Source organism: Tetranychus urticae, chromosome 1 (genome assembly GCF_039701765.1).
Source record: "Tetranychus urticae isolate SD_2017Ah chromosome 1, NJAU_TeUrti_SD_1.0, whole genome shotgun sequence".
Taxonomy (NCBI): Eukaryota; Metazoa; Arthropoda; class Arachnida; order Trombidiformes; family Tetranychidae; genus Tetranychus; species Tetranychus urticae.
Window position 1 is genome coordinate 14,165,544 of NC_142958.1, and position 13,926 is coordinate 14,179,469.

General features: G+C 31.3%; 1 protein-coding gene and 2 long non-coding RNA genes across 14 annotated transcripts in view; 2 read left to right on the forward strand and 1 right to left on the reverse strand.

Annotated features, from left to right (window-relative positions):
- LOC107370176 (G protein-coupled receptor dmsr-1) overlaps nt 1-13,926 on the forward strand; it is a 63,212-nt gene that overhangs the window by 23,459 nt on the left and 25,827 nt on the right. The gene's annotated exons all lie outside the window — the stretch shown is intronic.
- Nucleotides 1-13,926, forward strand: part of LOC107370181 (uncharacterized) — a 26,756-nt gene continuing 12,830 nt past the window's right edge. The window contains exons 1-4 of one of the 2 annotated variants that reach the window (XR_016198763.1): nt 1-309; nt 1,032-6,888; nt 7,086-7,258; nt 7,734-10,906. This is a non-coding gene — a long non-coding RNA (uncharacterized LOC107370181). The remainder of the gene's footprint in view (nt 310-1,031; nt 6,889-7,085; nt 7,259-7,733; nt 10,907-13,926) is intronic. The other variant, XR_016198762.1, reaches the window with a different exon arrangement.
- On the reverse strand, nt 1,515-6,043 carry LOC107370178 (uncharacterized). 11 transcript variants are annotated; one of them, XR_016198810.1, is made up of 8 exons: nt 5,903-6,043; nt 5,526-5,760; nt 5,151-5,341; nt 4,419-5,055; nt 3,838-4,330; nt 3,258-3,685; nt 2,774-2,983; nt 1,515-2,523 (listed from the first exon to the last, which is right to left on the reverse strand). It is a non-coding gene; the product is annotated as an uncharacterized LOC107370178 (long non-coding RNA). The 11 variants fall into 11 exon arrangements; XR_016198796.1 differs by lacking the exon at nt 3,838-4,330 and having other exon boundaries at nt 4,419-4,637; XR_016198794.1 differs by having other exon boundaries at nt 3,258-4,330; nt 4,419-4,637.

The following is a 13,926-nucleotide window of genomic DNA, read 5'->3' on the forward strand; positions in this document are numbered from 1 at the left end:
CTTTGTTTCCTTTAATCAACACTTTCCTTGGTTATTCAGCAATTTTAAAATTTTAATTGTCTACGAAAATTGGTTAAGATCACTTCTAATATTGTTAATATTTAGAAATCGAATCGATCTTCTTCTCATTTCTGCTTGGTTCTCGTGAAAAACAGTCAACTGTGCTTCTAGAAAATATCTTTACTCCAGTGTAAAGTCGGTTCACTTGTAACCAGCAATATTACCGTTTTCAAACTAAGGCCTTAAATGCTGGTCATAATGATTTTAAAATCAACTGTAATTTTGAAATTCGGAGAGTCCAACACTCAGGTAAAGTGATTTTTTAGTATTCTGTTAGCTTCAGTAGTCATTTCTGAATTTTTCTTGACTATTTTGTCCTTTTGTCCTTCATTTATGGATATTTACCTATTTGTTGTCATTAAATTTTTGATCGATTCTTGAATCAATGATTTATACAGTTTAATGAGCATTTTTTCAATTCTCTTGTTCAAAACAATTCAATTTTCATTAAGCTGCCTTTTTCGATTCTATATGAAAAGGTCAAAATGAATTGCTTTCAATTGTAACATTAGACCAAAATGTAATTGGGCAAAAAGAAAACCTGCCGTTCTAATTGAGTTACAACTATTAACCAACAATGAAATCATTTTGTATTACCTTTTTTTATCCAACAAATAATTGAACAGTTGAAAAGATTCAAGAGTTCGACATTGAAACATTGTCAACAAAAGATGGTAAAGTTTGATACCAAATTTCAGTTTTCTCGTTACTTTCACATTGAAAAAATGCTACTAATAATATGTATTGTCATGTTAATCTGACTGGTAATCAAATGCTTTAAATCTTCAATTCTTTACCTTTTCATTTTACTTTATTTTTTCCTTCATTTCTTTACCGACTTTTGTCTATCCTTTCAGATTTAAGGTTCAGGATAGTTCATTTTGTTTCCACTCTTTTCACCCTCAACATCATGAAAGTTTAACAAGAAAAAAAACACTTAATATTATTTCAAGTTTATCAATGTTTAACAGGGAATCCTTTTGGGAGGCTCAAGTTTAACAAAACTGGGAAACAGTTCACTCTCTTCATCCCAGCCTTCATATCATTAGATGTTAATCAAGTTTATGAAAACATGTCAATCAAAGAAGCAAGAAAATGAAAAGTGAAAAAAGATAATGATCAAAACATGATGATTAAACATGATAATGTTATGAATTTCAGGATCAACAGCAAAGAGAAAGAGAGAAGAAAAAGTCATTTTTCTATTAACATTTTCACCATTTAATATTTACCTTTTCATATTTACTGTTCCACTCTTTTTCATCTCAATTAACCTTTAATTTATTTGTAACCTGATTAAATGAATACAGTTTGATTAGTTAATCCATTTCTTGCAGCATTTTCAAAGTTCACCCAAATTTCATCAAATGAAGATTCAGTAATTGGCTTTTTTCACCATTTTTTCATCCTAATTGTGACTTCTAATTAACAATACAAATAGACTTTGATGTGGATCAATATTTAAATTATGATTTACTGTTTACTTTGAGCTTATTTTCATTATTTGGTAACATTTTTTGTTTCATTGATTTTACCATCATTCAATGTTGTGCTTAAACTCGCAAAAAATGACCCAAAATTGAAATGCTTTGTTTATCATCTTTCGTCGTTCTTTTTGTTCAACAGCTCGTTTACATTGTTTATCATGTAACATTTTTTAAGTTCAATATGCTGAGCTAATCACCATGATTTTGACTCAATAACGAGGATAGACAAACAGACAATTAGTGTAACAAGTCAACTGAGAATAATCAATAACATCAATGTTTATAGACAGTTTTTGCACCGTTTTTTTCCTGGCTCAACCTTTTCGTTATTGGCAATATTTTTAAAGTTGATTCTTCAACAATCTTGTTATTTTATGTTGAAATAAGCAAAATTGTGACTCTTATTTGTTGAAATAATGTCTAAACTAAATTGTTTTATCAATTCAGATGTTTGTTTTCCTTGGATCCCATTTTACGTGAAATTTAAATGATTCTGGCTCAATGGTGTTTCTTTCCATGGCAATGGTTTGCTTCCTCCTCATTACTGGTTATCCTCAACTTTCATTGAATGGTCAGCCTCTGGTCAACATCTTGATCAAATCAATCCGTACACTTTGTTTTGTCTTCCCTCTTCTAATGATTTATCTGTAAAATCAGAACCAGTGAGATATTTTTTTCCTTGTATCGCCATGAAAAAAAGCCAGCTTTGATAAGCCATTGGTTCAGTTTGCTTGGTTATTTTGATGATAAATAAGTCTCGATATTTAGGCTTAACTTCATTTTTCAAAATCCATCATCAGTTGAAATCATTATTGATCATAATCATATTTTTGTTGGAAAAGGAAAGGAAAACAAGCTTTCAATGGATTCCCAATAAGAACCAGACGAAACCAATGAAATTACAAGACATTAATCTGCAGTCTCAAGTGATGAATGATGAACGTATATAACCATGGAACCCAAATACATCATCATCCTGTGAAAACAAATAGAGAACTCAATTAGTAAATCATACAAAGAATGATGTAAAATGATCAGTTAGGTTAAAATGAAACAAATTAGTGTTTCTATCATTGTCTGAATTTCTGGAAAGGTTAAAACTGGAAATCAAAAGATGAATATTTAGAAGGCAAATGAGGAAGAAAAAGTCAAATTAGATGAAAGTTACAATTAAGGTTTTAAATAGGAAATGTTTACTTGATTGCATTTGGTTTACCGATTGTTACCTCGTTTATTTATCCTTTAATTAGACGATTGTTGATTTTAATGTTGTCCTCGGTGAGTTTTGATGGATCAATGAAAGAATCGACTCGTTTCCAATTTAACAAATGCATTGAGAGGGAAAATAAAGGTAACCCTTTTCTTGTGGTTCAATCTTAATTGCTTCATGGTGGACAATCGTGTGTATGTGGTAATGTAACATATGATTAGAGTAACTGTGAGGAAAGAGAAGAAGAAAATAATTCAGAGAAAACCTTGTTAACCTTCAATTTTTTTACTTCATGGTAAAAATGAACAAAGTCAAGACGGAAACAGATAATAGGACATAATAGATGCCTTGTTATTAGCAAGGCTGTCTTCAAAAAAATGTATGGATTGCAGGTTGATCACAGCAATCTCTGAACAAACTGATATTCCAATGGAATTGGCCTTTTTTCTGTCTTTTTCATGTTACACATTTACCTTTTCATACTTTTAGATTTTACTTACTTTTAGTTTGATTCTTGAAAGGGACAATTTAATGATGATCAGATGATTGGTTTATAGACTGAAGTTTTCCTTGAAAGTTATCATTATTGCTTGTAATGTAGAGGTTGATGTTGAAAAATACAAAAGTAGAAAAGCAAAAGGATAATGTTGAAGATGATGATGATCAGTTGTACAGAGTTTCCAGTCTTGAAGAAACAAAAAAACAATGAAATTCATTATATTGAAAGATGTTGATTTTGATGGGGAAACATTAGGTTTATTGGCCATTACTGCTGTTGTTGACTTGTTAGAGATGATTGAAATGAGTTGATTTGATTTAATTAGAGAGTGTTGAAACTTTAAATTAGCTTTGTGTGGGTTGTATTGTAAAGGAGTGGAATCCAACATCGTGCTTTTCCTTGATCAACTTGCATTGATGTAACCAGAATCTAGAAGAAAATGTAAATGAAAAATGAAATGAAATTAATAATTTAGATGAGAATGAAGAGAGAAAGTGGAAAATTATGAGATGAAAAGTTGTAATAATGACGGAAAAAGATTCAAAGGATGGTAATAATGTAATAGTAAATGAAATAAATACTATTAACTGTTAATAACTGGTAGCTTAGGTTGAATTGTGAATGTGAATTTTGAATGAAACAGGTGAGCAGCAGAAGCAGCAGCAAAAAACAATCAACAATGTTGAAGGAAACAATTTTTGCGCTTTGTTTTTCAATAACAATGTAGCTACAAACGCTGTTAAGAAGGCAAAATTGAGTAAATGTTAGTTACTCTTTTGAAAAAATATGACCCAAGAGAGCTATTTAAACATTACATGTTCTTGTTTCATTCACTTTCCATCTTTTTGCATTTTGGACTCTTTTATCCTTACAATCCAACACACAACAAAAGAGTAACCCTTTTGCTTCAAGTCTTGATGTATATTAATATTGTTGATAACTGCAAGCTCAACTGAAGAATCAGCTTTTCCATTAGCGAATTATTAACTAATTAGACTATCATTAGTCTTAATTTGTTTCGACAATCTGGTTAAACGTGGATCCATTTGCTGCCATTTTAGTCTCTGTGTACATCTATATATGTGTGTGTGTATGTAGCTGCCTTTAATAATTTGTATATACCTTAAAGCTGTAGATCTTTTTTAATATTTAGTTACATTACCATTTAATCCTTGATGAACAAGTGAATGTGTCGAAATGATTAGTCAATAATAATCATAATAATAATACTTTCGCTCTTTGATCCACCAAGTTAATCTCTGTGGTTATGTAGACGAAAATGGATTTCCAGATAGCAATCCAGATAAAAAAGTCTTAAGGCCAAAATTAATACATCACCCAAAACTCTGACAGCAAACAAGTAGGTTTTTTTCGTGTAAAACTGTAAGGAATGAGAAAAAAGAAGAGAATATTAGTAATGGAATTACTGAATAATATATTTACTAATAATAGCTTTCTCGTTATCTTGCTTCAACACAAAAAGAAAGTCGTTTTAATGTGATCCTAATTGAAAAAAATTAGGATCAATTAAACAGTAACTATGATAAACATGCGATCGATAACGGCACCATCTTTGGAAAATAAAAAAAAGTTTTTTTGGAAAACAATTTTACAATTTTCTTCCCATCAAGTTGAGTCTAAATTCAATGGTAAACAATTAACTAAAGGTGTAAAATTGGATTTATATTTTCCAATTTTAATGTCATTAATTGACGAAAAAATTGGAGACAATATTATTAAAGAATCTGAATCGTAAGTAAATTGTAGATGTTTTAAAAGGCGCGCTCTTTTCGTTGACACTGGAAAATGAGAGGACAATTTAGATGGTTGACTGTTTTTAATGAAATGGTTATACCTTTTGGATATGATTAAGTAGATAATTTAAAAATATTACCTTTCAGGTTAATGAAGTACCTTCAACACTTGAATTTGTATTGGCCTTTGATGAACTTCCTCTAATGCTTCTTTTTATGTAAGTCTTTATATACAGTTGACCATCCAAGTAATCAATCATCTTTTTTTTATGCCTTTACTTGATAACTTTACCATTATAAAACCAATTTTGACAGGTTTGACAGGGTAACCCTGTTGATGAAAGGTAAGAAAAATGTGATAAAAAAGAAAAATTATTTCCAGAAGAAAAATAAAGTATTCAAAATGACTGAATGTCATTTGAATTCTGAAAATACACGAATGTAAGTGTGTAAATACTATTAATAGAAGAATTGTATAAAGGGAAATAAAGATAAAAATAATAGACACTTCTTACCTGGAAATGATTACTTTGAGTTGTTCTGGTATGAAGAAAAAATATTACTCAAAGATATTATGCAATTGGAAAACGAATTGTTATTGATGTTTTGTTTTCCACTTGATTGTAGTGAATCGGTTAAAAGTTGAAAGCTTAAATAAAGAGCTTTTCGTTTACAGTTTAGCTTTTTTAGATTGGATGCCTATTTCCTGGAACACACCATATAGCACACAGAGAGAAACATTATTGTCTTCTAGATGACGGAAACAAAGTTATCATAATAAATCAAAAATCCAAATATAAATAACATATTTGATATTATTTACAATTTGCCAATCCCTAGCAATGTGCTCCATGTAAACCAGGCAACACAAGCCAATGGACTTTACACTTACACTGTAGATAATGTTGACGATGAAATGACAAATTAAATAAAATTTAATTTGATCTTAATGAACTAACATTTAAATACTTATAAAATACAATGAAATAATTCAATTCTTGGAGTTAAACATTTGAATTAATGAAGCAAGCACTTGTAACTTTTATTTGGATCCAGTCATTCAAATACTGGTTTCGGTATCAACACTTTTAATCCTATTTACACTAATTTTACAGTTAAAATAGTCTTAACCGTTGTTTAAACAGCTTCTTGTTTTCACTAGGGATGGCAGGATCGGCGATTTTCAAGCTCGATCTTCGGATCGAAAAAAATTAAAAGATCGAGCCCAAGATCGACCAAAATAAAAAGATCGACTCAGAGGTCGATCCAGGATCGATCTTCCAATGTTTTGATTTTCTGTACAACTGCTGACTGAAATGATTGAGTGAAAAACAAAATCATCAAAAATTTATCAATTTTTGGGTTATTTTATGTAATTTTTAACCCGGTCGATCTTTCTCGAGTACTCGAATTTTTTTAAGGTCGATCTCAATCAGATTGTAAGTTCAATAGCTCGATTTTTGCTCGGCTCGCAGCCCTCAAAGATCGATCTTTCGAGTACTCGATCTTTTCCTGCCATCCCTAGTTTTCACTAATTTTTGCATTTTAAAATTGACTTCTCTCACAGTTGTGTCTGGTTTATAAATTGATTAATTAATTTGTTTAAATAATTATGGTGAAAATAATTATATTTTGATGAATCTAACAATCTATCTTGGTTATTCCGAAAGAAACAATTAAATTGTCTCAGTAATTCACAGTTTGCTTTATTTCTGGTTTCAATGCCTCCTCCTTTTGTTTTACCCTTGAAAAAAGCCACATTTTAATGTAGGTTAATGACATTGCAGTTCATCAATTAGGATTGTTCATCAATTTTAATGTCAACCAAATGATTGTAACTTGATCTTTACAATGGTGATAAACTCTTCCACCAACTACGTAAGTCAATTTCTGTTTTATTCATCCAAATCTCAGACATCCCTGAATGTTTAGCTGTTAATACATATCTTTTGTATTATCTTCTGCATAATTTGCCTTTATACCAAACTGTCTACTCAATACTTTCTATTAGCAATCAAACTTTATCCTCTTTTCTTCGCTTTATTTTTTTTCTTTCTCTCTCCATTTTACAATAGGAATAATCATCATGTACTCTAATTGATTTTCTTGATAAAAGGATTGCCTGAACAACGTTAATTGAGGCAAAAAGATTGGCCAAGCAAAGAAAAATGATTATTTGGAGAGCAAAAAAAAAGTTATTGAAAAGAAGCATTAAGCTTATAAACTAGACTTGATCAGTATTTAAAAGGTGGGCTTCTCGACGGGACAATATTTTTCACTTTTCTATTCCCATTACCACATATTACATTATCTGAGGACGTAAATATAAATCAATTGACATTCAGATTCAATCCTTTTCTAATAATAATAATAATAGAGCAAGAAAAAGCAATATCAGATGGTAAAGATAGCTGAATTGAATGATATGAGGGAAGAGTACAGTAAAGAGTTGATCTGATAAACAAAATAAAAGGTTACCTTTCAAAAAAATAGTATTGAAATCCTCTTGAGCAAACGTCTTTTCCTCAGATCTTTTTGAAAACATTATCATGAATTCCTTGTTGCTTCACATTTTTATGCATTTTTCTCTTTTTTCTCCTTTTTTTCTCTTTTTATTTCGTCTGTTGCACTAAAACTTTCCCTTTTCATCCCTCCCATTTCACCATTAATAGCAAACCTTTTTTTTATATACATTTATCTTCTCACTTCTTTATTGTGCCTAGGAACGTGTAAAGGATGAAAAACAGATGAAGTAAAAGAGGATATATCGTAAATCGAAGGCAAAACCAGAGGAAAACAAAGGCTACCAAAAGAGAGTTACTAAGAAGGGAAGAAAATTCAAGAGGAGGAATACGAATAGAAGTGGAGTCTTCTGAATTTTTGTCATGCAATAATTTGATGCAGTATAAAATTCATTGTTACATGGTTAGCTGGATGAATTGATTATAGCAGTTGTACCAGTTGTTTGCTTATGTTCAATTGTTGACAGAAAACAGATCATCATTATCAACATCAACAAGCAACTATTTACAGGAGAGGAGAAAAGAAGAAAAAGTCAAAGGAAAAACAATATCATCATTTGAAATTGAATTGATTACCCTGAAGAAGTATTAATCTAAGGATAGCTTAATTAGAGTAAACAATTTGGACTAAATTTTTACTGCTCAACCAATTCATTGAGTTGCTTGTTGACAAAAATAAGTCTAGTCAGTATCAATTCTCGGAACGTCTAGCAAACAGATTTTCATACCCAAACCGTCAACCCAAATTTAGGAATCCCAATCTGTATATTAAATTGTCAAAGATGGTTCAACTGGATATCCAGTCAAACAATCTAGACAATTGTTCATCTCCTTAAATGATTTGATCTAAACCGAGCAATAATTGCTCTTAAATTGCTCAAATCAATCCAGTCGAGATGAATATTGATGTTAAAATTGTTCACTGTCAACAACACTAACATCATGGTGAATGGTATCGACTGCCGGCAAGTTAACCATTTAATCAACTACCAATCTAATATACAACAATCTTGCTTCTCTTCTGGTGAAACTAAATTATGTAATGTAGCTTGTAATCTTGATTAAGGTAAAAATGTTAATTAATCATTTACAGACAATAACCGCAAGGTAAACTGTTGCCTTCTCTTGCATGCTCTTTGAATATCCTTGATGATTATCATTCACACTATGGACTCAATAACAAAGAACAAAATTATCATATTGAAATTGAATTGGAAAAACAATTAACAATTGATCATTTCAATCAAACCAGTTAAACAAAAAAAAGTGTAAAAAAGAGATAACTTTAAAAGACATTTACTGTCGCAAACAGATTCAATTACCAGGGAAACAGCAGTAAATTGAAATCTAATTTGGGTTAAACTGTTCATCATTAAATTAACCATTAAAACCTAATTCAGTTAGTTTGAGTGAAAACAAACAAAAGGCAAGTTCAATCACCAATTAAATTGAATAATGAATTATTATCATGACCAGAGTATTTCCTACAAAAAATATTGTTCATTTAAACTGTTGCCATACAAAGCAAGCTGGGAATCAATTCCTAAATGGTGCAACATAAAGAATAGCAAATTTAATTTCTCATTCTGTTTGAATCACGTCAAACTATAATCAAAATTGAATATTTAAACTAATAATTGAACTGCTTACGTTGATTAAAAATTGAATTTACCAAAACGTTAGTTATGAACTCAATGAAATGAACAAATGAATGCATGTCTCTGACGAATAATTTTCATTAGAAAAATTGATTGCGTGTTGATTGTTTAATTTTTGGTATTCAATTAAGCTGGCAAACACTTTTACCATAAAACATTAATTGTTAAATAATGAGGTAAAAAATGTGAATCAATTTTTTAACCCAATCACACTGAATGAACAATAACAAAGCTTAATGAGAAAAGTGTAAAAATGGCAAAATTATCTTCTTTATTCAATTTTGTGATTAACTTGATCAATCTAACAAGCTTCAATCCAATGTAAAATGACAGTAAAAAATGAACAGTTTTATTTAATAATTTAACTGTTGGTTAATTTTGTTGTAATTTTTACTTTTACTTTTTCCTCAATCTTGAACCATTTTTTGTTACCTTTTCAACCAGATGCTGGATCCACTTGGTGAAACTTAAATTGTTTTTAAAGCTAAATTATAGTTAATGAAACAATTATTGAGATGGTTGATGAAACATTTTCCAGTAAAAAAAGTGCAATCATCTTTGCTTTTTTCCTCTTTTCCTTCTTTCAGTTCATCTTTTAATGAAAAATTGAATTCACCAGTTTTTATCAACACTTGCCATTACTATTATTATTTGCCAATGTTAATCATAGTTTGCTAGTGTTGATTGGAAACAATTTTTATCTTTTCTTGCTTCATCATGAGCATGATAAAAATAACTTTTTACATTGTGAGAATCACCAAGAATTAAATTGATTTTTGATAACCTTTGATGGCTCAAGTAAATAACCAAAGGCTACTTTGCTTTTTTCCTTCTTCTCGCCTCTTTATTGTGAATTGTTATTTCACAAACAATCATGAGTGAATGGTCAAGATTTCATTGTTAAAGTTGCCTATCAATTTGATATTATTGTTTAATAAGAATTAACTCTCAACTTTCAACTTCAAATTGATTTTTCACTTCTCGATTGCATCAAAATTTTCCAGCCTTTTTTGGGTCCACGCGATTATAAAAGGAAGCTGCAAAAGTAATTGCATTGCTTTCAAATCCTTTAACTTTGATCTCCATTCAAATTACCATTGACATTTAAGATGATTAACCATCGGTAGTTAAAATCACAATATCCGAGTTGCTCCACAGTCTGAGATTAATCTGATGATCATTCATATAAATATAAATCTGGGTGAAGTCTTGATTTATCAATATAAACAGCAACAGCAAAATGATCCAGGTTAAGGTTGCTACTTTTGGCCAGAGAAATTGTGAATCCACCGAGGTAAATTATCGTAATCATTGTTGATCCCATCAGTGAATCCATTTCGGTTTTGATTCTTATTGATAAATGATTATTTGACTCTGTTGATTAAAACCATCTTTAGTCCTGGACAAACTGTAACAGCAAAAAACAATTAGGAAATGATGAGTTGTATGCATAAATATTGTGAATATGGAACTAAACTTTCATTAATAGTCAACAAACTGTTTAACTGAATAGTAATAGTTTGACTCTTTCACTATTAGCCTAACCAGTTGTACATAAAGTCACCCATAATAGTTTTGGTAAATCAAGAAGGGAAAAAGAATCAAAATATAATCAGTGATCTGTATAACTGAATGCACAAAGGAAAAAACAAAAGGTAGTAATGGATAACGATAAGGTTTTTATTGTATCGAGAAATGGTTAGAACTAGGTTTAAGGTGAAAGGTAGTTGGGATCATTCAGCACAATTAAATCAGAACTTAGAATTGAAATTCTTTATTAACTTTTCAGAAGACTAACTCAGCCTTTCAAATCCTGAGTATTTCAGGTTCTTTTAGGATCACCTTGCAAATCGATACAAGTTTAAATAAAGTTGTAAAATAAATTGACTTTAACTTCTTCTAAGATTACAATCTTTTAATCACGGTTAACCAAAGTCTTTGTCTTTCACTTGAGATTAGTCAGGACTTTATGACCAACAGTATTGAAATACTAGTCACTTTGGTCAATCTTTAAACAATTAGCTTTCCAAAGCTCTAACTGCACTATTACTTGGCGTACTTAAACTTTAGACTAAGCACTTCTCAACAGCTTATTTTAGCCTCTGGAATCTTTGTATCTTGGCCAGGAAAGATTAGGAAAGATCAAAATGAGGAAGAATCTAATGAGTCTTTCGGGCTGATATGAAAGATCAAAATGAGGAAGAATCTGATGAGACTAATGCACCACCACCAAGTATTGAAATACTATTAAATCAGGAAAGAGCTAACTGCACCAACAGTACTCAATGTAACATATACAAGAAGAAGCAGCACAAACAGGAGGGTTAGAATCTCTTCGTCGAGCAGGAATGTCAAACTTGAAGGACAGACTAACAGCATAGAGGTCAGAAGTAGTTCACTACTTTAATTGTCTCAGCAATTAACTCAGAGTATTGGAATACTCAATTAGGGAAAACACAGAGTTTTACTTAAACAGAAATACTTTATTAAACATAAGAAATGAAATTAAGAAAAGATGAACTAGTTAGAGTAAAGCGTATCACATTGGTCAAATATTAAACTTGAGTGTAATAAGGCTTTAGTTTGAAAACTATGATGTTCATAATAACTTAACATAATTAATGACCATGTTGTCCAGTTATTTATACTAAAAAATACGGAAGGAAATAGGGACAATTGTAAGGAAAAGGAAAGAAAGCTGACATAGTCTCCTTGACTATATAACTGTGACAACCATAAACAATATAAATACGTCATTAATAGGGATTAATAAAAAATTGAAAAATGAAAAGTATTGAAATACTTAACCTAACATAAATAAATGATTTTAAAATTAATCTTGGGTAACTCTACCTTACATATCCCCTGACTTATGATCAAGATCCCTAAGTTTAATTTTACAATCATTTCAGAGAGCACAAGAAGTTTCAAAAACAAAAAAACTAGATTCAGAAAACTTTCAAAAAATTCATTCTCCTTGGCTTGTTAGGTTTACTTAATTAAACGGATTGAGATCTTTGCTTCTCTATGGGCGAAGTATTTGTAGCTTTATCTGCAGCTTCACCAGAAACTTTCGATTCATCAGATTCACCAGAATTTAAATTCTTCGAAGTTGTTGGACTTGAAGGTTGATTGGGACTTTTCGGATCGCTTGACTCTTCCTCCACATCGCTCAATTCAGATCGTTGAAAACAACTTGTAGCAGCTTTAAAAGCTTGAATAAATCTTGTTTTCTTTGAGTTAGACTGAGGGTCTTGAGTCCTTCTGGCATCAGGTTTGCACATTTCCTTTTCATCATTACTTTTGATAATGAACTTTGATGGTTCAATACAATGTTCATCATATTTAGGAAATCTTCGTAACCTTGGGTTAGACCACCAAATTTCAGGCCATTTGCACAATCCTTTTCGGATTCCTTCATCAAATTCAAACAAGAGAGCAGAAGTAATTTTATTAGCACAGGTTGAGGCTTGGTTCTCATTATGAATTCCGTTGAATTCAGAAGCTTTCCTCTCAATTGCTTGCCATTGTAGATAATATAAGCGTAAGGCAGTGACGGCTTCAACCACAGGTGAGTGAGATAATGCTGGTAAGGTATAACCACATAACCACAGGAATGCAATCGATTGTAGATTCATTGGCGATTCAAAGTAGGGCGAATAAAAGTTTGTTATTTCACGAAGTTTAGGATGTAAATGTTTGATCTCAAAAGTTCCTAAACCAAGAGCTCCAAATTGGTTGATCAAACCATGTCCAATGATCTTCTTGGCACAGACTAAGTACTTCAGTACTTGATCTCTTACAGTATTTAACGGTCGAGCGTGTTGTAGATCTTTTGTAGTTAGTCCATGAAATTCCTTACAAGTATAATCAATCTCCTTGAATTTCACAAAAGTCTCATAAACTACTTCAGAGTTTCCATCAATGATGACGATCCAACAGGGTCTAGGACGTAACTTTCTATCTTCTCGAATACTGACATAAAACATGTTAATGGCAAAGATCAAATTCTTATCAGGACAGGTTTCAGAGAATTCATTAATCAGCTTCATATGCTCTTCTAAGACTTGCGGAATATTAGGTTGAGGGCGATTTTCAAAGGCAAAGCGAAGTTGCTTTCGGCGTTTACGAACGCAGTGAATTGTCCATTCATTCTGAGTCTTAGGCGTCGGTTCCTTATAAATTGATTTAGGGTTAAAACAAGAAGGAAAATATCGGGCCAACTCTTCTCGAGCTTCTTCAGCTTCAGCAGGACTTAGACGTTCAAATGGATTCACTCTTACAAAGGGTGACTCAGGATCTTCAACATCAAGGGCATAAAGCATAACAGATGAAGATTCAGACAAATCATCAGGAATAGGATCGATATACTTATTCCAACGTCGCCAATTAGCAGACTCTTTCAAGAGATATTCAGGAACTTGACGGCAAGGTGTCATAGGCCATCTCGGTTTAGCTTCAGGTATGGCTACCTCAGAACAACTTGGGAATCCCAATTGTAAAGCAAATTGTTCAGCTTCACATATTGGAGCTGTAGGATCTTTTGATCGTTCATGGTTATTCCAATAACCTAACTTGAATTTAGCAGCAGTTCTCATCTGAATTGGAGTAATGCTATCAGGATCTTGTTGTCGTTTTTGAATCAGGAAGGCATACACCATAGCCTTTTGATGCCACATTTGAGGGATCGAAATCGGAACTTCTTGTTTCTTAACGTGAGCAGGCAACAAAGATGC